We start from the raw sequence: 24,967 nt of genomic DNA on the forward strand, positions 1-24,967 counted from the left end.
TGTAGTGTCCCCTTGTTCTGTTCGAACGACAGCCTCCTGGTCAAGGTACAGATTCCTCATGAGTACAATCAAGTGCTCAGGGATTCCCATTCTTCTAAATGTTATCCATAATTTGTCATGATCCACACAATCAAATGCCTTTGCATAGTCCTTGGAAATATTATGGACTAGTTCTACTTTGTCCTATAGTGTCACTATGAGTTAAAATTGACTTGATAGCAGTGAGTTTGGTGTGGTTAGTGATAGAAGCATGAGCTCCATACATATTTACATGTAACATATATATTTAGGTAATATCTGCACAATATTATAAATACATAATATCTTTAATATATTATATGTAATATTTTATACATGATATTCTATATTTACATCACATGTTTAACATGTATAAATATATATAATGTAAATATATAATAAATATATAATATATAAATCTTACAATGCAACATTTTCTCCCTTAATGCATTGAGAAATCAAATAATACTTGGAAGTTTTTCACATAAACTATCATCAGACAAATTGACATGTGTATTGCAACATTCCAATCACAAGTTACATACCATGTACTCACTGTTTAATCATTGTATCACATTCTCAATTTAACTGCTTACTACCCACACTCTGTCACTTGTTATGTTAACAAATGAAAGCCTACATTATTATTTTGGAAAATTACCAGAAACCCCACCTACTATTATTTCTTAGGTGTACAATTTGCTGAAAATCCTCTCAAAATCTTTTTATTTGGGGGGTTTTTCTGGGCAATTTTGTTTTTCTCTTTCAAAGTTATCTTCAAAGCTCTTCATCAAATCACTGAGATATCTCTTCCATAATTTTAGTGATCTAAATATTTTTCCATAAAAATGAGTCCTATTCCTTGACATGGAATATCACATATGGCTTCAAATTCAGAACATAAGAGATAAACACTGAATTCTACTTGTGGTTACATTTGTCCCCATGAATTAGAAATGGGACATTATGGAAGTGATTCTTACATCTTTGCATTCTGTCTCATTTTTATTTTCTTATCCTGATTTTGCTTTCTTGTGACTTTTCCAAATATTTCTTTTTGGACTTAATTCTGCAAATTGTCTTCCATCATCTCTAGAATTCTTCCATATCATATAATCATATGAAGCATAAGAATACATAGCTCATTTTCCTCTTCCCCATGTACCTATGGCACAGTGATTCAAGTATATCTCAGCTAACCGGAAATTTGGCAGTTTGAACCCACTAGCCTCTCTGTGGGAGAAACATGAGGCAGTCTGTTCTGTAAAGATTTACAGCCTTGGAAACTCTATAGGGTAGTTCGGCTCTGTCCTATAGGGTTGCTATGAGTTGGAATCGATTCAACGGCAGTGGGTTTAGTTTTCTTTTTTAGGTTTATGGAAAGAAGAAGGAGCCCTGGTGGAACAGTGGTTAAGCACTTGGCTGGTAACAACAAGGTAGAGAGTTTGAAGTCACCAGCTGCTGCAAGAAAGATGTGAGTCTTCTTCCATTAAGATTATACCCTTGAAAACCCTATGAGGCAGTTCTACTCTGCCCTCTTGGGTCACTGTGCATAGGAATCCACTGGAAGGCAATGGAATAGCAAGGAGACGAATTATTATTTATAGTACATGAAACAGTTGAGTACTTGAAGGAAGAATATTAACCTAGAACATAGCCAGGCATTTATGATGATTCCTCCTGGACACCAGATGACTTACTGTCTTTTGTGACTTCTCTTAGAAACTTCCCTGTAAATTGTCAAATTGCAGGGTCTGACTGCTTACTTTCCTTGTGTATTCACCACTGAACAACTTGTTCGTTATTTAATCCAGCCTCCAGCCCTATCCCTTATTTCCCCAATCTTCCAAAGTCTTAGCAATTGACACTAACACTAACATATACTACTAGATACCTGCCTAACTTCTTTACCAAATATCTGATATCAGATTGCACAATAAACAAGGCAAGAACAGGCTTACTTGTGCTTACTTACAAATCTGTAATGAACAATTTCAAATTTTTTCATGACATCGAAGATTCTACTTCTAGGTTATAGTTGACATCTGTCTCTTTCCAACCACTACAGAATCAAAGCCTCTTTTAAAAATGTACAATCCTTGACTGGGATGGAGTACCCAGTAAGCAAGGTAATCATGGATTTACTTGTGCTTACATACTAATCTTTAGTGAACAGTTTCACAAATTCATGTGAAATTTTTCACTACAGTTTAGTAAGTAAGCACAAGCAAGCCCTGGTTACCTTGTTTATTGGTTAATTCTTCCCTGCAAACACTTCAAACTACCTAGACATTCCAATAACTTTTCTCTTGTGTTTTCTTATCTTTTATAGAAAGACTTTTATTTTCCGACCTATGTTTAGCTCCTGTTCCCTGCTCTCCCTGCCACCACACACTAACTAGTTCAGACACTTAACTTTGTTGTTGGGTGCTCTCAAGTTGCTTTCAACTCCTAGTGACCCCTTAGGACGAAGAAGAACTACCCCTTAGAGTTTTCATGGCTGTAATCTTTATGGGAGCAGATTACCAGGTCTTTTCTATCATGATTGGGTTTGAACCTCCAACTTTTCAGTTAGCAGCCAAGTGCTTAACCATTGGTGCCACCAGGGCTCCTATTTAACAATTCAGACCTAGGAATTCGCAATCACTTTCTAAATGGTTACCCTAACCAGAGACTCCAGAGTTGAAACCCCAAATCTATCCTTTATGCAAGCACGAAATTTATTTTTACATTAATTGTTTAACTCAAAAACTCTGAGTTTCCCAATGATTACCAAATAAGGCCTCATATCTCTAACTAGGCTTTCATGATTGTAAAACAACACTAAGCTTAATAAGACTTGGTTTTATGTTTGAACAACTATAGATGGCATTATAGCAAATACAGTTTAGGTAATCACTGAGTTCTTTTATAGTTATTTTTCTCTTCCTTAAAGGGAATTTTCATATTAGTTAAGTTTAACAAGAAGAAACTATTTATAACTGCATGGACCATAAATAGGCTCTCTATGGAGATCTGTTGACTTTAATAATTCTAGGAAATGAATATTGATACAGAATTTATCCAGGAGGTATCCAGGATGGAAACATGTCTAAACTGAGTTTGTTATTATTATTTTATCTCCTTTGCACCCTCATTTCTGCAAAGTTTCACCAGATCCCTCAGATACTGTGTGCTGAGTACTCTGGGCATTCCTCACCATCCTTCCCACCATTGATGGCACAGCCTGCATAGGTCGTGATGAGAGAGGCACATTCGGAGACTGCATCTGCTAAGAAGAGGAAAATCAATATTCATCATCCAAAAATATAGAACTGCTGGCACACAAACGAGTTGCTGAAGGTCCCTAGGGTCCAGAAGGGAAGTCCCACTAAGAGAGGCATTTTCTTGGAACAAAAGTCAATACTCTCTCCAAGTAGCCAGAATAATAATGGAAGTGGGGATGAAGAGGTGGAAGATGGAATATGCCCATGCTGGTTCTTGTAGTCTTACATAAATACAAAACAGAATATAGAGCCATTTTTGTATCATAATGGGGTGGGGATTTTTCTGAGAGTAATCTTTAAATTTTTTGTTATTCTAAATGTAAAAGGACAAATTTAGCTGAAGAAAATAATCTACTTGTGATTCTTTTTTACTACTTCTGCTACAACTCTTCATTACATTTTTATTATAACCTGTACTATCACTGTTTCTATTGGATTCTGTACTTATAAATGATATTTCAGGTTATAATTTAATAATTTTATACCAGAGATTATTTGTAGAAAAACACAAAAGTATAAATTTGCCGTCTTGAAAAAAGTCTTACTGAGGGGCTGATAGAATTAGTAACCCATATGTCTTGCATTGTAGTAGTGTGTCACAAATATTTTAATTATATAAGCAATAAAAAAAATTGTTTTATAAATTAAAATAATATATACCTAGATAGACTATCAGCACTCCTCTGTCAGTTTGTCAAACTGTGGTGGCTTGCATGTTGCTGTGAAACTGGAGGCTATGTCACTGATATTTCAAATACCATCGGGATCACCTGTGGTGGGGAGTTTTCAAAAAAACTTCCAGACTAAGACAGACTCAAAGGAAGGAAGGGGTTATCGAATTCTCAAGGAATTGGGTAGTGAAAACCTTATGAATAGCAATTAAATATTGTCTGATATATTACTGGAAAACTTTATGAATAGGCCTGAAACAGTGTCTGATATAGTGCCAGATGACAAGCCCCTCAGGTTGCAAGGTACTCAAAATACAATGAGGGAAGAGCTGCCTCCTCAAAGCAGAGTAGACCTGAATGATGTGGACAGAGCCAAGCTTTTGGAACCTCCATTTACTGAGGTGACATGACTCAAAATGGGAAGAAATAGCTGAAAACATCCATTAATAATTGGAACATGGAATGTATGAAGTATGAATCTAGGAAAATTGGAAATTGTCAAAAAAAAAAATGGAATGCACAAAGAGCGATATCCTAAGCATTAGTGGGCTGAAATGGACAGGCTATTCTGAATTAGAAAATCATATGTTCTACTAAGCTGAGAAAGGTAAACTGAAGAGGAAAGGTGTGACATTCATCATCACAAGAAAATGTTTCAAGATCTATCCTGAAATACACCACTGTCAGTGATAGGATAATATCCATAAGCCTATAAGAAAGACCAGTTAATACTACTATTATTCAAATTTATTTACTAATCACTAAAGCCAAAAATGAGGACACTGAAGACCTTTACCAATTTCTACATTCTGAAATCGATCAAACATGCAATCAAGATGTATTGATTTTTACAGGTGATTGAAATGCAAAAGTTGGAAACAGAGAAGAAACTCTTTAGTTGGAAAATATAGCCTTGGTGATAGAAATGACACCAGAGATCCCATGATATAATTTTGCAAGACCAATGACTTATTCATTGAAAATTCCTATTTTCAACAACATAAATGGTGGCTATACATGTGGACCTCACCAGATGGAATACATGGGAATCAGATTGACTATATCTGTGGAAAGAGGAGGTTGAAAAGCTCAATATCTTCAGCCAAAACAAGGTCAAGAGCTGACTATGGTAGAGATCATCAACTGTTCATATGCAAGTTGAAGTTGAAGCTGAAGACAATTATAAGTCCATGAGAGCTAAAATATGGTCTTGATTATATCTCACCTGAATTAAAAGACCATCTGAAGAATAGATTTGACACATTGAACACGAGTAATTGAAAACCAGAGGAATTGTGGGATGACATAAAGAACATTATACATGAAGAAAGCAAAAGGTCATTAAGAAGACAGGAAAGAACCAAAATACCAAAATGGATGTCAGAAGAGAGATTGAAACTTACTCTTAAACTGAGAATAGCTAAAGCAAATGGAAGAAATTACAAAATAAAAGAACTGAACAGAAGATTTCCAAGAGCAGCTTGAGAAGACAAAGCTATCTTTTATAATGAAATGTGCAAAGACCTAGAGTTAGAAAACCGAAAGAGAAGAACATGCTCAACATTTCTCAAGTTGAAGGAACTGAAGAAAAATTTCAAGTCTTGAGTTGCAATATTGAAAAATTCAATGGGGGAAATACTGAATGATTCAGGAAATGTCAAAAGAAGGTGGAAGGGATACACAGAGTCACTGTATCAAAAAAAAAAAAATTGGTTGATGTTCATCCATTTTGGGAGGTGACATGTGATCAAGAACCAATGGTACTGAAGGAAGAAGTCAAAGCTGACTGAAGGAGTTGGTGAATAACAAGGTTCCAGTAATCAATGGAATATCCATTGAGATGTTTCAGCAAATGGATGCTGCTCTGGAAGCACTAACTTGTCAATGCTAAAAAAAATTGGAAGACAGTGACCTGGCCAACTCCCTGAAAGAGATCAATGTCTGTACACATTTCAAAGGAAGATGATCCAACAGAATGTGGAAATTATTAAACAATATCAATAATATCACACACAAGTAAAATCTTACTGAAGATAATTCAAAAATAGTTGCAGCAGTATATTGAAAGGGAACTTCTAGAAATGCAAGCTGGATTCTGAAGAGATTATGGAATGAGGGATATCATTGCTGATGTCAGATGGATCTTGGCTGAAAGCAAAGAGTACCAAAAATATATTTACTTGTGTTTTATTGACTATGCAAAAGCATTTGACTATGTGGATCATAACAAATTGTGGATAACAGTGAGAAGAATGGGAATTCCAGAACAGTTAATTGTGCTCTTGAGCACATGATTTGTACATAGGCCAGGACACTGTTGTTCACATAGAACAAGGGGACATTGCTTGGCTTAAAATCAGGAAAGGTGTCAGGGTTATATTCTTTCATCATACTTGTTCAATCTGTATGCTGAGCAGATAATCCAAGATGAACTGTATGCAGAACAACATGGCATCAGGATTGGAGGAAGATTTGTCAACAACCAGTGATATGCAAATGACACAACCTTGCTTGCTGAAAGTAAAGATGACTTGAAGAATGTAATGACTAAGACTAAAGACTACAGTCTGCAGTATGGATTACACATCAACATAAAGAAAATGGAAAACCTCACAATTGGACCATAAGCAACATCATGCTAAATGGAGAAAAGATTAAAATTATCAAAGATCTCGTAGTACTTGGTTCCACAATCAATACCAATGGAAGCAGCAGTCAAGAAATTAAACTATGTATTGCACTGGGTAAATGTGTTGCAAAAGACCTCTTTAAAGTGCCGATGAGCAAAAATATCTCTGAAGACTAAGGTGCACCTAACCCAAGCCATGGTATTTTCAGTAGCCTCATATGCATGTGAAAGCTGCACAATGCATAAGGAAGACCAAAGAAAAGTTGTTGCTTTTGAGTTGTGGTGTTGGCAAAGAATACTGAAAGTACTATGGACTGCTGAAAGAACAAACAAATCTCTCCTGGAAGAAGTGAAGATGGAATGCTCCTTGGAGGTGAGAATGGCCAGACTTAGTTTAATCTACTTTGGCCATGTTAACAGAAAGGACCATTCCCTAGAAAAGGACACCATGCTTGGTAAAGTGGAGGGTCAGCAAAAAGGGGAAAAGCCCTCCATGAAATGGATTGATATAGTGGCTACAACGATGAGCTCAAGTATAGCAAGGATTGTGAAGATGGTGCAGGACTGGGCAATGTTTCATTCTATCATGCATAGGGTTGCTATGAATGATAGCTGACTTGACAGCATCTAACAACAATAACAGGTAGACTAAACAAAAAACAAACAAACAAAAAATCCATGACCGTCAAGTTGACTTCGGGTTACAGTGATCCCCATTGTGTTTCTAGGCTGTAGATCTTTACAGAAGTAGATTGCCCTTCTTCTTTCCATGAAGTGGCTGATGGGTTTAAAGTGACAACTTTCTGGTTAGCAGTCAAATGCCTGAGGTAATGCGCCACCAGAGTTCCTTCCTAGATTGACTAAAACAAAACAAAACAAAGCAAAAAAACCACTGCCTTCTAGTGAGATCTGCCTCATAGCAACCCCTTCTTGGGTTTCCAAGGTTATATCACTAGGGCAGTAGATTGCCCAGTCTTCCTTCTGAGGGGGGCTGGTGGGTTTGAAACCCTTGGAAGAGTGAAAATCTCACCTCATACATATCTAATCTTACACCTCAAAGCAGAACACAGAACCAATTACTAAAAATAATTGTTTGAATGTATCTTCCAGACAGTTTTGTATTCATTTACATAACATATGTTTATATGTGTACTTAACATATAAATGAATAAATTTATTTTAGCATTTTATTTTGGGGTAATATTATTTTATAACTGAGTTTTTCTATGTGATACTTCTTACTGAAGATCTTTCTATTTGTGTTTATAAATCCACCTTATTCTTTAACATTTCTGAATAGTTTTCCATAACATGGATAAACTTAATCCACCTAAGTATTTAATTATGTATGTTTATTAAGGAGCTCTGGTAACGTAGTGTCTAAGGCACCTGACTGCTAACAGAAGGTTGGCAGTTTAAACCCACCAGCCACTCCTGAGAAGGAAGGTTGTGCAATCTTCTTCCATAGTGATCTTATATTCTTATGTGTTCTTATGTGCCGTTGAGTTGGCCCCGACTCATAGAGAACCCTCCTTGGGTTTCCAAGGCAGTATCACTACAGAAGTAGGATTGCCAAACCTTCCTTCCGAGGAGTGGCTGGTGGGTTTGAACCGCCAGCCTTCTGGTTAGCAGTCAAGTGCTTTAGCCACTATGCTACCAGAGCTCCTATAAGGATAGTGTCTTGGAAACCCAAGGAGGGGTCGCTGTGAGTCAGGTCCGACTCCACAGCAAATAATAACATAACAAGTTATTTTACCCCTAATTTTTCTCAAGTGCAGAAAAAGCAACAACAAACATTTTTACCTGCAATTTATGCACTTTGCAAGTATCATTCAAGAGTAAATACTGAAAAGTAGAATATCTAGGTAAAAATCTAAGAAATTTTGAATTTTGATAAAAACTGGCAAATTATCCCTCTAAAAGGCTGAAAATTTACATTACAACCAATAGTATATAAGATTATTCATTCCCCTATATTTTCTTGAGTACCATGTGTTTTTCATTTATTTTAAAATGCCGTAGTGCCTAAGGCATTTGACTGCTAACCAGAAGGCTGGCAGTTCAAACCCATCAGCCACTCCTCAGAAGGAAGGTTAGGCAATCTACTTCCTTAGTGATACCATCTCAGAAACCCAAGGAGGGGTCGCTATGAGTTGGATCCAACTCCACGGCAGTGGTTGCAATTGCGATTGTGATTTCTAAAATTTGTGTTTCCTGATTTCTTTGGAGGTTTAGCCTTGCTAAATTCATCTGTCATTTCTTTCTCTGTTGAATTGTCTGCTCATTGTTTGGATAATTTTTATTTGGATGCTTGTCTAACTTGTTGAATAGTTGGATATCTTCTTATACATTTTGTTGTTGTTGTTGTTGTTGTTTGCCGTCGAGTCGGCCCCGACTCATAGCGACCCCTCCTTGGGTTTCCGAGGCAGTATCACTACGGAAGTAGGATTGCCCAACCTTCCTTCCGATCTTATACATAAGAATATATATATATATGAAGTTCTGTTGGTATAGTGGTTACAGCATTTGGCTACTAACACAAAGGTGGTTGGTTCAAACATACAGCCACTCCACGGAAGATGGGGCATTTTACTTCCATAAAGATTTATAGTTTGGAAACCCAGTGGGGTCATTATGAGTTGGAATTTACTCAATGGCAGTGAGTGTTATCCATATATGTGTGTGTGTGTGTGTGTGTGCAAATACATATATGTTTTGTTGTTATGTGCTGACGAGTCAGACCCGACTCATAGCGACCTCTTCCTGGGTTTCCCAGGCAGTATCACTACGGAAGTAGATTGTCCCATCTTCTTTGCGAGGAGTGGCTGGTGTGTTTGAACTGCCAGCCTTCTGATTAGCAGTCAAGTGCCTTAGGCACTATGCTACCAGAGCTCCCAAATACATATATACATATGTGCAAATACATATATACATATACATATACACATACACATGCATATACATATACATAGGAGCTCTGGTAGCGAAGTGCCTAAGGCAGTTCACTGCTAACCAGAAGGGTGGCGGTTCAAAACCAACAGCCACTCCTTGGAAGGAAGGTTGGGCAACGTACTTCCATAGTGATACCACCTCGGTATCACCCAAGGAGGGGGCATTATGAGTTGGGTCTGACTCGGCAGCACAAACAACAACAACAAATACATATACATATACATATACATATACAACTCATTGCAGTCGAATTGGAGAGGACAAATATGTATGTATGTATGTGTGTATAAAGGCACTTGACTGCTAACTAGAAGGCTGGCAGTTCAAACCCACCAGCCACTCCTCGGAAGGAAGATGGGGCAATCTACTTCCGCAGTAATACTGCCTCGGAAACCCAAGGAGGGCTCGCTATGAGTCAGGACCAACTTGACGGCACATAACAACAACAACAACAGTAAAACTTTCTTGAATTCTTCAGGATTTTGGATTCTTTTAATACATCATCCACTAAGATATAAAATGTGCTTATATTTGAGATATTTGTTTATATGGTATATAGTTGCTTACATTTTGCAATGTGCTTAATAATAAATGTGGTTTTTAGTTGTGTTTCTTATTTGTTTTTTATATTGCTTTTCTCTTACTTAAGAGTCAAATACACTAATTGGGAAAATCTTCTTTTTTTATTTTCTTAGGTTGTGAAACACTTTTACAATATATGATTTCCTTGAAACTTAAGTCTAAACTCTTACATGTTGTTGTTAGATGTCATTGAATTAGCTCAAACTCATGGCAGCTCCATGAACAACAGAACAAAACATTGCCTGGTCCTGAGCCATCTTCAAAGTCGTAGGTATGCTTGAGTCCATCATTGTAGCCACTGTGTATTTTGAGTACCTTCCAACCTAGGAGATTCATCCTGTAGCATTGTATCTATTCTGCTGTGATACATCGAGTTTTCATTGGATAATTTCCAGAAGTGGATTATCAGGCCTTTCTTCCTATTCTGTCTTAGTCTAGAAGAACTGCTGGAACCAGTCTACCATGCTACTATTTGAAATATCAGTGGTATACCTTCCAGGCTCCTAGCAACATGAAACCACCCCAGTACAAGAATCTGAGAGATAGTTCGGGAAGGTCTTACATAGGGGAAGCTAGTTGATTAACTTAAAAAAACAAATCAGATATCAGAAAAATACAAAGATTTACACATAGCATAAAGGTTTATGGTGCGGTGGTTATCACAAAGTGAACAGCAATGACATTATCATCCATATCTTTAGGTAGAATATTTCCAAGACTCAAGATGACTCTGTACCTTTACACTCTCTACCATCTTCCTCCTGTCCAGTTGCAATTAATATCCTGATCCCAAATATTACAGTTTTGCCTGCTTTTGGAGTTAGTATAAATGGAGTCATATAGTAGATGTCCTTTTATTTCTGACTTCTTTTGTTCAACATTATATGTTTATAAATGCAATCATGTTTCAGCATGTAGTTACATATGACCATTTTATTGCTCTATAATATCTCATTGTGTATATATACTACAATGCACTTAACTAATATATTGTTTCAGGTTTTAGCTACCAACAACACTTTTCTTGATATCCAGTGATGTTTTTCACTACATATGCACATGAATCTCTATTCAGTGCTCCAAAGAGTACAATTGCTTTAGTAGATAATGTCAAATCTTGACACAAATTGATATTCTCAGAAGGGATGATGAAGTAGCAGTACTTTGCAACTTCTATTTTTTGCTACAGCTCACCATTGTCAATCTTTTTAAATTTAACAAGAGTGGCCAGTGTGTATTAATATCTCATGATTTTAATTTCCACTTTACTTATAAGCATCTATCCATGTATTTATTGGTCACTTAGATATTTTGCTTTGGAAATATCTATTCAAGTTTCTAAACCATTTGGGAGTAGGGATATGTATGTCTTCTAGGATCTTTACAACCAGAAAAAAATTATTTAATTGCTGTGAGGTAGAAGTCAAAAAAGATTTTTCCCATATACATACACAGCAGACCCAGTAAAGTTTTTGAAAATATTGTCCATTCCTACTTTTCTACAGAATCATCCATCACAAATCTCGTCTCCACAGGTATATCATGTTTTTTAATCTATTGAATTATATTAGTTATTTTTCTATACCTCACTATTTGGTATTAATATAAGGTTTAATATAAATCTTGGTGCATATTAGAACAAGTCCTTACACCTTGACTTTGCTATTATTTTCTATATAAAATTTAGAATCAGCTTTTCAGGTCCATAATGCAATCTACTAGGAAATTTGTTCATGATTATATTGAATCTAATTTGGAGAGAATTTATATTTTTGGTATTTTGAGTCATCCAATCAATAAATGTGGTATTTTCTCCATTTATTTAAAAATGTTGTATTTGTTTTGATGTTGTTTTATAGTTTTCTGGTAGAAGTCACCTTCCATTAGAGTTGTTCCAAATAATATATTTTATGCTATTGAAAATGTTTCTTGGGATATTTCATTTTTTTCTCATCTATTTGAGACCAGTATACTGAAATTTGATTCATTGGTATACATTATTTTTCACATAGCAACCTTGCTATACACATTTCATAATTATAATAATCTATCTATAGTTTCATTCAAATGATTATTATTATAATCATTATTATTTTAATAATGAAAATTTTAGTTCTTTTATTTTTATTCTCATTTTTTTGTTGTTGTTTTTAAATTTGATTGCCCTGAAAAATGCAACCAGTAAAATGTTGAATAGAAAGGTAGGAAGAGGTATTCTTGAATTATTTCACATCTAAGTGGGCAAGCTCTCAATGATCTACTTTTAAGTATGATATTTGCTGCTCTATTTTATCAAGGTAAGGACATTCTTTTCTATTCCTACTTTGATAAGGTTTTTAGTTTGTTTTAATTAAAAAATTGCAAATTGTCTTTCCAATGTTTACCGAAAATTATAAGTCTTTTCTTTCCTTGTTCCTGTTAATGAGATAAATTATATTAATTAATGTTCTAATATTAAATAAACATTGCATTCTTGGAATAAAACCACCTTAGTTATGAAATATGGCCATTTTTATTTGTTACTGCTTTCAGTTTTCTCTTATTTAGTTTAGACATGATGCATTATGGAATTCCCCTTTGTGTAATTCCTTGTCAGGTTTGGGTATAGAGGTTATGCACAGCACATAAACAGAAATGGAAATGGCTCCTGCTCTGTTTTTATTTTCTGTTCTCTGGAAGATTCTGTATGAGATTGTCATTATTTTCTCCTTAAATAACTGGTAGAATTCAATTTCAAAGCTATAAAGTCATCTGGCCGTGGAGTGTATTGGTGGGTTTTTTTTCCTCCAATAGGATAAGGCAGTCATTTTATTTAATAATTTTGTGCACTCATATTTTCTATACCTTCTTATTTTTGCTTTTGTAAGTGATTAATTTATAAGATTTTGCTTATTTCATACTATATTTTCAAATGTCTAGCAAACATTTCTTCATCATGTAATCATATTATGTCTTGTTATTTGTAATATGTTTATCAATGTCCCTTTTATATTCTGCATTTCAGTTACTTGTTCATATTCTCTCTCTTCTCTTTGCCTGTCTCTCTCTCTTCTCCTTTTCCCTTGTGTTCTCTATTTCTATCAATTCATCAGAGGTTTGTAAGTTTCAGTAAATTTTTCAAATAGTGAAACCATATTCCCAAAGGATTATTATTATTCAAATTGTCAGGCAGTTCCCTAAAAACCACAACATACAGGGTATTTATTTGACCATATTCAGAGCTTACTCACTATAAATAGCTTTTTTACTATGGTGTTTGTTGAAAACAATCTGTGGCAATTGCTTCCCACTGCAGCTCCTTGAGCAGCACATAACCATTGATTGGGGCAAACAAGAAGCTGGCCAGTAAATTAAATATGGAAAGTTGATAATCTCTTGTAATATCTTTTACTTATGTGGTAGTGGTAGTAAGTTCAATTTTTCATTTCTTATTTTAATGATTGTCCTCTCTCTTTTCTGGTCAGTCTAGCTAAAAACTTGTCATTTTGGTGATCTTGAAGAACAAACTTTCAGTTTTGTAGATTTTCTTTATTGGTTTTCTATTCTCTAGTTAATTGATTCTCATTATAATCTTACTATTTCCCTTCTTTTGTGCTTTGGGTTTAGTTTGCTATTATTTTGTTTGTTTGTTTGTTTGATTAGTTTGGTTTTTAGTTTCTTAACGTGGAAGTTTGGTTATTGTTTTGAGATCTGTCTTTTTTCAATATAGTAATATATAGCTATAAAGGTATCACCATATAGCTGGTCTTTAAAAGGCCATTCCAGTATCCCATCAAGGCAACTGTTTCAATATGAGGGGGGAAATGGTAATACATGATTTCATGAGCATAGATCCATCATTTCACTTCATTGCTGTGTAATGAATTCCTTGGTCAGAGGCAATATTATGTGGAATACCTATGATGTCTAAGGTATTTGACTGCTGACCAGAAGGCTGGTGGTTCAAATCCACGAGCCACTCTTCAGAGGGAAGATTGGGTGATCTACTCCCATAGAGATACCACCTCAAAAACCCAAGGAGGGGTCGCTATGACTTGGAACGACTTGATGGCAGTGAGTTATTTTTGTTTTGTTTTGTTTTTACCATGATAGTGGATAAGGTGGTTCAATGGTTAGTCACTTGTCTCCTAACCGACAATTTTGGGGGAGAAAGATGTGCAGTCTGCTTCTGTAAAGATTACAGCCTTAGAAAGCCTGAGGAGTAGTTCTACTCTGTCCTGTAGTGTATCTATGAGTTGGAACCAACTCAACAGCAACAGGTTTGTTTTTTTGTTTAATCTATGGTTGGCATTTTGGCAGAAGTCTTGCTTGATGCGTGTGATGTGTGTATGAGTAATTCTGGTTCCCCATGTGACCTCACTGACACCACAGGGGTTGTCTTCATTGTTACTGGACACTGATGAAAGTTCTGACTCTACTAGATTTCTTATGACAGCATACTACTGGGGGTTTGGCTCACTTCGTTAAATCCTGTCAAATGTGAAAATTTTGGCTCCCACTTAGCGTCTTCTGATAGGGCTTTTAGAGCTGCCACAGTTTTTTTGTTTTCGTTTTTCTGTGGTATCTGGCTATAATAGAACACTATTGTCTAAATGTTTTCTGTCTTGCTAGGCTTCCCCTTAACAGGTTATTTGTTAGGACTTTTAATGTCAGTATTAGTTGGAGTTTCCAGTTGTGTGTTTCTCCAGTACATATTCTGGAATAAGTGGGGTAAAAGAAAACCCAGGAAAATCACATCCATGTCATTCTTCTGGTCCTGAGAACCTCAGCTGATCCATCTTCTTCCCTCAGAATCTCTGATGTTTGTTTCATATATAATCTCCACGTTTTTATCTGTACTTACTGGGAGGGATAAGGAAAAATAAGTTGACTTCATCTTTAAAGAAGCAGAGATGATATATTAATTTTTATCAATGTCTTCAGTTTGTACTTTTAGTTTTATGCATTTCTATTTTCTACTTTGATTGCATTTTTGCTTTTCTATCCATAGCTTCTTAAGTGAAATATGCTATTCATTTTTGACAATTTCATGTTTCTTGATGAATATATTTAAGAATATAAAAATTTCTTTCAGTATTAAACTGTATCTCTGAGACATTATCATAGTTTGCTCTTATTGTTGAATTATAAAAAGTATAATTTGTAAATTCAATTCAGATATTTCTACATAATGCAAGAGTTATTTCAAAAAGTATTTTCTTAAATATTCCAAATAGATAGGATGCATTGTTCTTTATATATTAATTTCTAGTTTTATTACATTGAGGTAAAAATATAGCTTGTCTCATTTTTTTTTAATTTAATTGTTTTATTGTAATTTTCTTGATTAACTAATATATACTTTTTATAAATTTTTTGTTAATGTTAGGAAGAATGATTATTCTTTCTTTTTTTTAATTTTTGTTGTGATTTGGGTGAAAGTTTAGAGAGCAAATTCGCTTTCCATACAGCAGCTCACAGACACTTTGTCTCATGACATTGACTACAGTTTCCTACAATGTAACAACTCCCCTCCCACTTCCTCCCCATGGTTACCTCTTCCCTGTGTCCTTCCCTCCCATGCACTCCTGCCCCCTCAGCTGTGTCCCTGTGCATACACAGCCTTTCTCTTCTCCCCTGATTGACCTCTCCAAGATGTGTATCTACCTAATGTGAATGTTCAGCTCATATGCCTGTCTTTTGTTTGACTGGAAGCCACAGGAATGGGTTCAGTTCCAGACCAGAGGCAGCTAGGGGCCACAATCTCAGTGGTACCATCAGGCTCTATCAGACCAGCAAACCTGGTCCTACATATTTATTTATATTGATTTTGAGTTTTGTTCCACATTGTTCTCCCACTCTGTCCAGGATCTCCTACATAGATCCCCCTCTGAGCTTGACAGTTGTAGCCCAGCACCATTTAGTTCTTGTCTCATAGTCATATAAGCTAAGGATCGCATGATGTACCAATCGCTTGAACTAATTATTTCCATGTGTCTTTGGTTGTCTTCATTCTTATTTGCTCTGGAAGAGAAGAGACCCTAGTTGCAAATAGATGGCCACTTGTAAGCTTTTAAGGTCCCAATCACTACTCACCAAAGTAAGATGTGGAACAATGTTTTTGTGTAGTATGTTATGCCAATTGAGCTTGATGTCCTCTGCGACTATGGTCCCAAGCTCACAGGTCCAACTATTCACTCCCTCTGGATAGCTGGCTGTGGTCAAGAAATGACTACAACCTCGTCCATTGTCAGCTCTACTATATACCTGGGAATTCTTATAGAACATACTTATACACTTATAGAAACATTTTATGCCAACCATATACATGGTTATGGGCCATTTCCTCCTGCATAGACATACCTAATAGTTCAGCCCATCCACCCATCTATCTATCCATATAGCCATGTTTGCCTTCACTGAAAATGCAGTATTGTATGTGCAAAAGGGTTCATCTTTGTTGTCTGTACCTATCATGCACTCTCTATGTCTTCTTCTTCCTCAATGCCACTGTGTTGATCACTCACATTTAGTACATTGCCCTTCTCTTCAACCACATCAGTACTTGTCTTTACCTATCTAACACTGTTTCCTCCCCTCCCCTCCTACCCCTGGTAATCAACAAAGAAAATTTCCTTCCATATAGAAACCTTTCCTTGAGTTTTTACAATAATGTACTACTACAGTATCTGTCCTTCTGTGATTGACTTACTTCACTCAGCATAATATCCTCCCAGTTCATCCATGTTATACAGTGTTTTGCTGATTCTATGTTATTCTTTAGGTTTGCATAGTATTCCATTGTGTGTATGTACCATAGTTTGGTTATCCATTCTTCTGTTGATGGGCACCTAGCTTGTCTCCATCTTTTGGCTATTGTAAATCGTGCTGTGATGAACATGGGTGTGCATATATCTGTTCTTGTCCTGGCTCTCACTTCTTTAGGATATATACCTAGTAATGGAATGGCTAGGTCAAATGGTATTTCTAATTCCAACTTTTTTAGGGAATCCCATGCTGCTTTCCACAGTGATTATATCATTTGCCAGTCTACCAGTAGTGTATGAGAGTCTCAGTCTCTGCATCCTCACCAGCATTTGTTATTTTTTGTCTTCTTGAACTTTGCTACTAGTGCTGGGGCAAGATGGTATCTCGTTGTTTTGATTTGCATCTCTCTAATGGCTCTGGTAGCGTAGTGCCTAAGGCACTTGACTGCTAACCAGAAGGCTGGAGGTTCAAACCCACCAGCTACTCCTTGGAGGGAATATTGGACAATCTACTTCTGTAGTGATACTGCCTCAGAAACGCAAGGAGGGGTTGCTATGAATCGGGTCCTACTCGACAGCACATAACAAAAACAACAATGGCTAATAATTGTGAGCATTTCTTCACATGTTTGTTGGCCATCTGAATACCCTCTTTGGTGAAACATCTGTTCATGTCTTCTGCCCATTTTTAATCAGATTATTGTCTTTTTGTTATTAAGATGTTGGAGTTTTCTATAAATTCTAGAAATCAGTCCCTTGTCAGATATGTCACTGTCAAATATTTTTCCCAATCTGTAGTGAAGAATGATTACTCTATAATGTGTATTCGTTGTTCTGTACAAAGAAGGAGAGGATTAAACATATATATATATATACATATACATATAAACATATACATATACATATACACATACACATATGGAATACTATGCAATACTTACTAGTAACAAAATAGCAATATGGCTATACATACATGTAATAATAAGTAAAAATACTTTAAAAATTTTTTTAAGTAAAAATATTATTTTTAATAATGAGGTTTAAAATTTTTAAAAAATGTTGGAAACAATAGAATGGTCCTTCTGTATCACTTAGGAATTTTATTCAGGTTCTGATAACAACAGACCCAAAATAACAGTCTTAAGGAAAATAAGAGTTTAATTTTCTCTTTTGTAAAAAATCTTCAGATTTAGGCAATTATGGCTGCTTGGACACTCGTTGGAGAGAGCAATCTATGGAAAGATTAATGTTTAAAGTCATTTTTTTCCAAACAGATAAAGGATATAGACTATGTACTGAGGAGACTAGTTGCCTTGGAGTCTACTGTGACTTATGGTGACCCCATGTTTATCAGAGTAGAATTGTGCTCCATAAAATTTTTATTGACTGTTTTTTTAGGAAATAGTCCATCAAGTCTTTCTTCTGAGATACCTCTGGGTTAACTCAAACTTCCAACCTTTCAGTTAGCAGCTGAGTGTCTTAACCATTTGCACCATCCAGGAACTCCTACTCAGAGAGAAGGGAAACCCAATTCAAGGTTGTTTTATTGAGATATCACCACTATGGATGATTGGCTGCAGTATTCAATGAGCTGTCAGAAAAACCTTATAAATACATTTCAGGACAGCAAAAGAACAGAAAGCATTTATTGATTGCAACCCCCATTTGATAAGGATATTGGTTAGCTTCAAGATACATTAACTTGAGAATATACTACAATTAACATTTCTGGATTGCACTGTCCTGAGCACCAAAAGAGTGCCTGCTACTATCCCAAAGGAAGGCAACAATTAGAAAATCTCTGGGCCAGGAAGGGAGAAGTATAGTGTGGGCTTCAATGAGCCACTCTTGGGTTGTACCTGAGGATGAAGAGTATACACGAGGTCTTCAATACAGCCTACACATCTCAGATTCCTTACATCTTTTTCCTTTTCCATCCTTACTGGGCAAAATTTGTAAAAATCACATTGTAACAATTGTAGGCTAATAGAAGCAAGAAGGGGAAAGGCAGGCTGGACCCCACAGTTTGTCAACTGGACACATTTCTATACCCAATAATGCATAGAATGAGTTTGGAAAGAGGGAAGGAGGGAAAAAAAAATGTAATGAGAGGAGAGGACAGGAAAGAGGAAGGAAGTACCTGGGGAAAATAGAAACCAGTAATCTTTGCCACAACCCTTCAGGAAAATCTGAAATAGGCACAATTTATCCTTGATGATTTTAGCCTTCATTTTTGAGTTTTAAAGTATTTTATCCATGGTCATATTTTCCCAATGTTATTCTATTTCCACTTCCTACTCCACCATTCCCCTTCCATTGTCCTGGACTCTCAAATTCCTTTTCCCAAATATACTTCACAATGATAAATGTTCGAATAATTATCCCACAATAGAAGTTTTTCCACCAAAATTTTACTGAGGGGCTGAGAAAAATAGGAACCCATATGTTTTGGCATAAGTCAGTGTTGTAGTAGTATGTCACAAATATTTTAATTGTACAAGCAATGCAAAAAAACAAATTTGTATTATAAATTAAAACAATATGTCCCAGATAGACTACAACCACTCATCTGTCAGTTTTTTGTAATGTGGTGGCTTGTGTGTTGCTGTGAGGCTGGAAGTTATGCCATCAGTATTTCAAATACCATCAGAGTCACCCAGGGTGGACAGGTTTTAGCAAAGTTTCCAGACTCAGACAGACTCAGAAGAAGGAAGGGGCCATTCACTTGTCAAAGAATTGGTCAGGGAAAACTTACAAATAGTAGCAAAATACTGTCTGATATATTACTGGGAAACTTTATGAAGAACCCTGAAACATTGTCTGATATAGTCCTGGAAGATGATCCCTTCAGGTTAGAAGGCCCTCAAAATACGACTGGGGAAGAACTGCCTCCTTAAAATAGAGTCAACCATAATGACATGGATGGAGTAAAGCTTTGGGATGCCCATTTACTCAAAATGGGAAGAAACAGCTGTAAACATCCATTAATAATCAAAACATGAATTGTACAAAGTACCAATCTAGGGAAATTGGAAGTTGTCAAAAGTGAAATGGAACACATAAAGATCAATATTCTAGGCATTAATGAGCTGGAATGGGCTGGTTTTGGTCTTTTGAATCAGACAATCATATGGTCTACTGTGCCTGGAATGATAAATTGAGGAAGAATAGTATCCCACTCATCATCATAAAGAACATTTCAAGATCTATCCTGAAGTACAATGTTGTCAGTAATAGGATAATATCCATAAACCTACAAGGAAGACTAGTTAATAAGATTATTATTCAAATTTACATACCAACTACTAAAGCCAAAGATGAAGACCTTGAAGATTTATACCAACTTCTGCAGTCTGAAATTGACCAAATATGCAATCAGAATGTATTGATAACTACTAGTGATTGAAACGTGAAAGGTGGAAAAAAGAAGAAACATCAGTAGTTGCAAAATATGGCCCTGGAGATAGGAAAGACACTGGAGATTGCTTGATACAATTTTATAAGATTAATGACTGGTTCACTACAAATACCTTTTTCAACAACATAAATGATGAGTATTCATGTGTCCCTCCCCAGACGGAATACCCAGGCCATGCACAAGCTCAATCTCATCAGTCAGAACAAGGCCGGGGTGGACTGTGGAATGAACAGACCATCAATTGCTCATACGCAAGTTCAAGTTCAAGTTGAAGAAAACTAAAACAAGTCCACAAGAACCAAAATCCAACCTTGATTATATACCACCTGAATTAGAAACCATCTGAGGAATAGATTTGATGCATTCAACACCAATCACCAAAGAACAGACAACTTGTGGGATGATGTCAAGGACGTCATACATGAAGAAAGTAAAAGATCATTAAAAAGACAGAAAAGAACCAAAGTACAAAGTGGATGTCAGAAGAGACTCTCAAACTTGCTCTTGAGTGGAGAATAACTAAAATGAATGGAGGAAATGATGAAATGAAAAAGCTAAACAGCAGATTTCAAAGGGCAGCTCAAGAAGACAAAATAAAGTATTATAATGAAATGTTCAAATACCTGGAGTTAGAAAAGCAAAATAGAAGAACACACTTGGCATTTCCCAACCTGAAAGAACTGAAGAAAAAATTCAAGCAATGAGTTGCAATATTGAAGGATTCTATGAGCAAAATATTGAATGATGCAGAAAGCATCAAAAGAAGATGAAAGGAATACAGAGTCACTGTACCAAAAAGAATTGGTCAACATTCAACTATTGGAGGAGGTATCATATGATCAAGTACCAATGCTGTTGAAGGAAGAAGTTGAGACTGCACTGAAGGAATTGGCAAAAAAGCAAGGTTCCAGGAATTGACAGAATACCACCCAGACACTTCAACAACCAAATGCAGTACTGGAGGTACTTATTCTTTTATTCCAATAAATTCAGAAGATAGGTACCTGGTCAACTGACAGGAAGAGATCCATATTTGTGCCCATTTCAAAAAAAGGTGATCCAACAGAATGTGGAAATTATTGAATAATGTCATTAACATCACATTCAAGTAAAATATTACTGAAGATAATTGAAAAATGGTTGCAGCAGTATATTGAAAGGGAATTTCCAGAAATTCAAACTGGATTCAGAAAAAGATGTAGAACGAGAGATATCATTGCTGATGTCAGCTGGATCTTGCCTGGAAGCAAAGAATACCAGAAAGATGTTTTCCTGTGTTTTATTTACTATGCAAAGGCATGTGACTGTGTGAATCATAGTAAATTGTAATAACATTGTGAGAAATGAGAGTTCCAGACTACTTAATTGTGCTCATGAAAAATCTGTACAGAGACAAAGAGGCTGTCATTAGAACAGAACAAGGGGATAGTGCATGGTTTTAAATCAGGAATGGATGTATCGGGGATGTATTATTTCACCATACATATTTAATCTGTATTCTGAACAAATAATCTGAGAAGCTGGGTTGCATGAAGAACAGGAGATCAGAATTGAAGCAAGACTTATTAATAACCTGTGATATCCAGATGACACAACCTTGCTTGATGAAAATGAAGATGATGTGATATACTTACTGGTGAAGAGCAATGACCACAGTCTTCAGTATTGATTACATCTCAACATAAAGGAAACAAAAGTCCTTATAAGTGGACTAATAATCAACATCATGATAAATGGAGAAAGGATTGAAGTTGCTGGTGGTATCATTTTACTTGGATCTACAATCAACATACTTGGAAGAAGCAGTTAAGAAATCAGACTCATATTGCACTGGGAAAATTTGCTGTAAAACACTTCTTTAAAGTGCAAAGAACCACAGATGTCACTTCAAAGACTAAGGTGCACCTAACCCAAGCAGTGATATTTTCAATCACCTCATATATGCATGTGATAGCTGGACAATGAATAAGGAACACCAAAGAAGCATTGATGTCTTTCAATTGTGGTGTTGGCACAAATACCAAAAATACCATGGACTTCCAGAAGAACAAACAAATCTGTCCTGGATTAGTGCAGTTAGAATGCTGCTTAGAAGCTAGAATGGCCAGACATCACCTCACCTACTTTGCTCATGTTTGGTCAGAAGGGACAATTCCTTGTAGAAGGCTGTCATATTTGGAAAAGTAGCAGGTCAGTGGAAAAGGAGAAGACCCTCAATGAGATTGGATTGACAAAGAGGCTGCAACAATGGGCTCAAGCTTAACAAGTATTGTGAGGATGGCGCAGGACTGAACAGTGTTTTGTTCAATTGTGCATAGGGTTACTATGAATCAGAGCTGACTCGATGGCACCTAACAACAACATGTACATTTTCATTTTTATAAAAATAATTTAGTAGTTACTAAGGTCTGATGGTGGTCATTCAGGCCTCAATTAATGTTTGAGCAGAGTGACCTAACACTAGGCAGTGGTCTGTTCTCTCTATGTTAAAGACACACATTTCAATGAGGCAAAATGCTACCAGTTTATTCTAAACACTGCTGTTAGCCTCTTTGCTATTCATAAGGTTTTCCCTGGCAAATTCTTTGAGAAGTAGACGGACTCCTCCTTCTTCCTAGTGTGCCTCAGTCTGTAAGCTGGGCTGATACCTGTGCATCATGGGCATTCTGCTGGGTTTGAAACACCAATGGCCCAACCTCAAAAACTCACATCAACACATCAGCATGGTAGGATAAATTGACAGACAATTTGTCTCCCTGTTGGAAACCTCTCCTACCACCCTTACCTGGGTCCCTGCAGCTAACTCCTCCTCTGTCCAGATTCCTAGGCTTTTTAATCCCCTTCCTCCCGCTCTCCCGCCCTGCTGCTTTGGGCATGCCTGAGTTCCTCTCCTCACCTGGATCCCTGCAGCTGACTGCTCCTCTGTCTTGGTTCCTGGCTTTTAATCCCCTGTTTCCTGCTCTCCTGCCCTGCTACTTTGGGCCTGCCTGAGTTCTCTCTCCTCACCTGGGTCCCTGCGGCTGACTGCCTGACTTCACCAGATGGAACACACAGGAATCAGATTGACTACATCTGTGGCAAGAGGCAGTGGAAAAACTCAATATCTTTAGCCAAAACCAAGCCAAGAGCTGAGTGTGGAACAGACACCATCAACTGCTCATATGCAAGTTCAACTTGAAGTTGAAGATAATTAAAATAAGTCTAAGAGAGCCAAAATATGATCTCAAATATATACCTCCTGAATTTAGAGATCATCTAAAGAATAGATTTGGTGCATTGAACACCAATGACCGAAAACCAGAAGAATTGTGGGAGGATATCAAGAACATTATCCATGAAGAAAGCAAGAGGTCACTAAAAAGATGAGAAAAGAAGAGAAGACCAAAATGGATGACAAAAGAGACTCTGAAACTTGCCCTTGAGCAGAAAGAAGCTAAAGCCAGTGGAAGAAATGACAAGATAAAGGAGCTGAACAGAAGATTTCAAAGAGCAGCTTGAGCAGAAAAAAACCAATTACTATAATGAAATGTGCAAAGACCTGGAGTTTGAAAACCAAAAGGGAAGAACATGCTTAGTTTTTCTTAAGCTGAAAGAATTGAAGAAAAAATTTAAGCCTCGAGTTGCAATAGTGAGAGATTCTATGGGCAAAATATTGAATGATGCAGGAAACATCAAGAGAAGATGGCAGGAATACACAGAGTCACTGTACCAAAAAGAACTGATCAATCTTCATCCATTTCAGGAAGTGGCATATGATCTAGAACCAATGGTAATGAAGGAAGAAGTCAAAGCTGCAATGAAAGAATTGGCGAAGAACAAGGCTCCAGGAATTGACAGAATACCCATTGAGATATTTCAACAAACAGATGCCCCATTGGAGGCACTCACTCAATTATGCCAAGAGATTTGGAAGACAGCTACCTGGCCAACTGACTGGAAGAGATCCATATTTGTACCCATTCCAAAGAAAAGTGATCCCACAGATTGTGAAAATTATCGAACAATATCATTCATATAGCACGCAAGTAAGATCTTACTGAAGATAACTCAAAAACGTTTGCAGAAGTATATTGACAGAGAACTTCCAGAGGTGCAAACTGGATTCAGAAGAGGACGTGGAACAAGAGATATCATAGCTGTTTTCAGAAGGATCTTGGCTCAAGGTAAAGATTACCAGAAAGATGTTTACTTGTATTTTATTGACTATGCAAAGGCATTTGATTGTGTGGATCATGACAAATTATGGATAACATTTAGAAGAATGGAAATCCCCAACACTTGATTGTACTCATGAGGAACCTGTACCTTGACCAGGAGGCTGTCGTTTCAATGGAACAAGGGAACACTACATGGTTTAAAATCAGGAAGGGAGTGTGTCAGGGTTGTATCCTTTACCCATACTTATTCAATCTATATGCTGAGCAAATAATCCGAGAAGTTGGACTACACGAAGAAAAACATGGCATCAGGATTGGAGGAAGAATCATTAACAACCTGAGATATGATGATGATACAACTTTGCTTGCTGAAAATGAGGATGACTTGAGATACTTACTGAGGAAGAGTGAAGAATACAGTCTACAGTATGGGTTATGTCTCAATATAAAAAAACAAAAATCCTCACAACTGGACCAATGAGCAGCATCACAATAAATGGAGAGAAGATTGAGGTTGTCAAAGAATTC

The sequence above is a fragment of the Orycteropus afer genome, unplaced genomic scaffold, assembly GCF_000298275.1.
Source record: "Orycteropus afer afer isolate SDZICR_OR568_19922 unplaced genomic scaffold, OryAfe1.0 scaffold00046, whole genome shotgun sequence".
Taxonomy (NCBI): domain Eukaryota; kingdom Metazoa; phylum Chordata; class Mammalia; order Tubulidentata; family Orycteropodidae; genus Orycteropus; species Orycteropus afer.